The sequence below is a fragment of the Salvelinus namaycush genome, chromosome 5 (assembly GCF_016432855.1).
Source record: "Salvelinus namaycush isolate Seneca chromosome 5, SaNama_1.0, whole genome shotgun sequence".
Taxonomy (NCBI): domain Eukaryota; kingdom Metazoa; phylum Chordata; class Actinopteri; order Salmoniformes; family Salmonidae; genus Salvelinus; species Salvelinus namaycush.
Genome location: NC_052311.1, coordinates 48248742 through 48251049, shown reverse-complemented (window position 1 = coordinate 48251049; position 2308 = coordinate 48248742).

Below are 2308 nucleotides of genomic sequence, written 5' to 3'. Positions count from 1 at the left end.
AGAATCTTGACTAGAACCAAAAAATGTGATCATATTACTCCAGTGCTAGCCTCTCTACACTGGCTTCCTGTTAAGGTAAGGGCTGATTTCAAGGTTTTACTGCTAACCTACAAAGCATTACATGGGCTTACTCCTACCTATCTTTCCGATTTGGTCCTGCCGTACATACCTACACGTACGTTACGGTCTCAAGACGCAGGTCTCCTTACTGTCCCTAGATTTTCTAAGCAAACAGCTGGAGGCAGGGCTTTCTCCTGTGGAGCTCCATTTTTATGGAATGGTCTGCCTATCCATGTGAGAGACGCAGACTCGGTCTCAACCTTTAAGTCTTTATTGAAGACTCATCTCTTCAGTAGGTCCTATGATTGAGTGTAGTCTGGCCCAGGAGTGTGAAGGTGAACGGAAAGGCACTGGAGCAACGAACCACCCTTACTGTCTCTGCCTGGCCTGTTCTCCTCTCTCCACTGGGATTCTCTGCCTCTAACCCTATTACAGGGACTGAGTCACTGGCTTGCTGGTGCTCTTCCATGCCGTCCCTAGGAGGGGTGCGTCACTTGAGTGGGTTGAGTGACTGACGTGATCTTCCTTTCCGGGTTGGCGCCCCCCCTTGGGTTGTGCCGTGGCGGAGATCTTTGTGGGCTATACTCGGCCTTGTCTCAGGATGGTAAGTTGGTGGTTGAAGATATCCCTCTAGTGGTATGGGGGCTGTGCTTTGGCAAAGTGGGTGGGGTTATATCCTGCCTGTTTGGCCCTGTCCGGGGGTATCGTCGGATGGGGCCACAGTGTCTCCCGACCCCTCCTGTCTCAGCCTCCAGTAGTTATGCTGCAGTAGTTTGTGTCGGGGGCTAGGGTCAGTCTGTTATATCTGGAGTATTTCTCCTGTCTTATCCGGTGTCCTGTGAGAATTTAAGTATGCTCTCTGTAATTCTCTCTTTCTTTCTTTCTCTCGGAGGACCTGAGCCATAGGACCATGCCTCAGGGCTACCTGGCCAGATGACTCCTTCCTATCCCCAGTCCACCTGGTCGTGCTGCTGCTCCAGTTTCAACTGTTCTGCCTGCGGCTATGGAACCCTGACCTGTTCACCGGACGTGCTACCTGTCCCAGACCTGCTGTTTTCAACTCTCTAGAGACAGCAGGAGCGGTAGAGATACTCTGAATGTTCAGCTACGAAAAGCCAACTGACATTTACTCCTGAAGTGCTGACCTGTTGCACCCTCGACAACCACTGTGATTATTATTATTTGACCCTGCTGGTCATCTATGAACATTTGAAAATCTTGGCCATGTTCTATTATAATCTCCACCCGGCACAGCCAGAATAGGACGGGCCACCCCTCATAGCCTGACTCCTCTCTAGGTTTCTTCCTAGGTTCTGACCTATCTAGGGAGTTTTTCCTAGCCACCGTGCTTCTACACCTGCATTGCTTGCTGTTTGGGGTTTTAGGCTGGGTTTCTGTACAGCACTTTGTGACATCAGCAGATGTAAGAAGGGCTTTATAAATACATTTGATTGAATAATCTAAAGCCGGACACACACAGAATTCTCCACAGCAATAGATTTATTTCCCATGTAATGGAAATACATGCAATAGTTTCTATTAACACACAGACCTGAGGACACGAATACCTGTCTGACGAAAGTTAAACATAGGTAGAAAGTGCATCTAGCTTCACCTGAGCTTTCCTCAAAGCATAGCTGTTTAGAAACAAATTAAAATGTACAATTAATAACGTTTAACATAGAATATCATCTGGAAGTAGACTATTTAACTGTGCAAAACGCCTCGACAACAACAACAAACAAGTCATTTTATAGCGACATTAGGAACATGCCGTCTGATGCAGGTCAGACAATACCAGAGATAAAGCCGTAAAATCCCTAACCTGAGTCTACTTAGAGTTAAAGAAAGTGTAAACTGAGAGAGAGAGAGACCACAGAATAACCACACAAACCTCACACAAGCACACAACACTGAGAAAGACCCTAGAAACTTGTAGATTTGTACATATGATCAACGCATGAGTACATTAGCTCAGTGCAAACTCAAAGAGGAAAAACTCCAAGTGACCATACAGCTTCAATTTCTTAGGCCATAAATAGTCTAATATGCATATGTGTTGAAGAAGTATGACTGCTTTCTTTGACCCGAAATCAGTACTCTTACCCTGTTTGTCTGTTTGAGCCTGTCGTGAAACACTTCCCCTTTATGCAGACTGTGTATCATTGATCTACTTCCTTCTCAAGGTTATCAGCTTCTCAAAGAAATGTAGTGCTAGCCCATTTCGACGGTGTGACTGGAAAACACT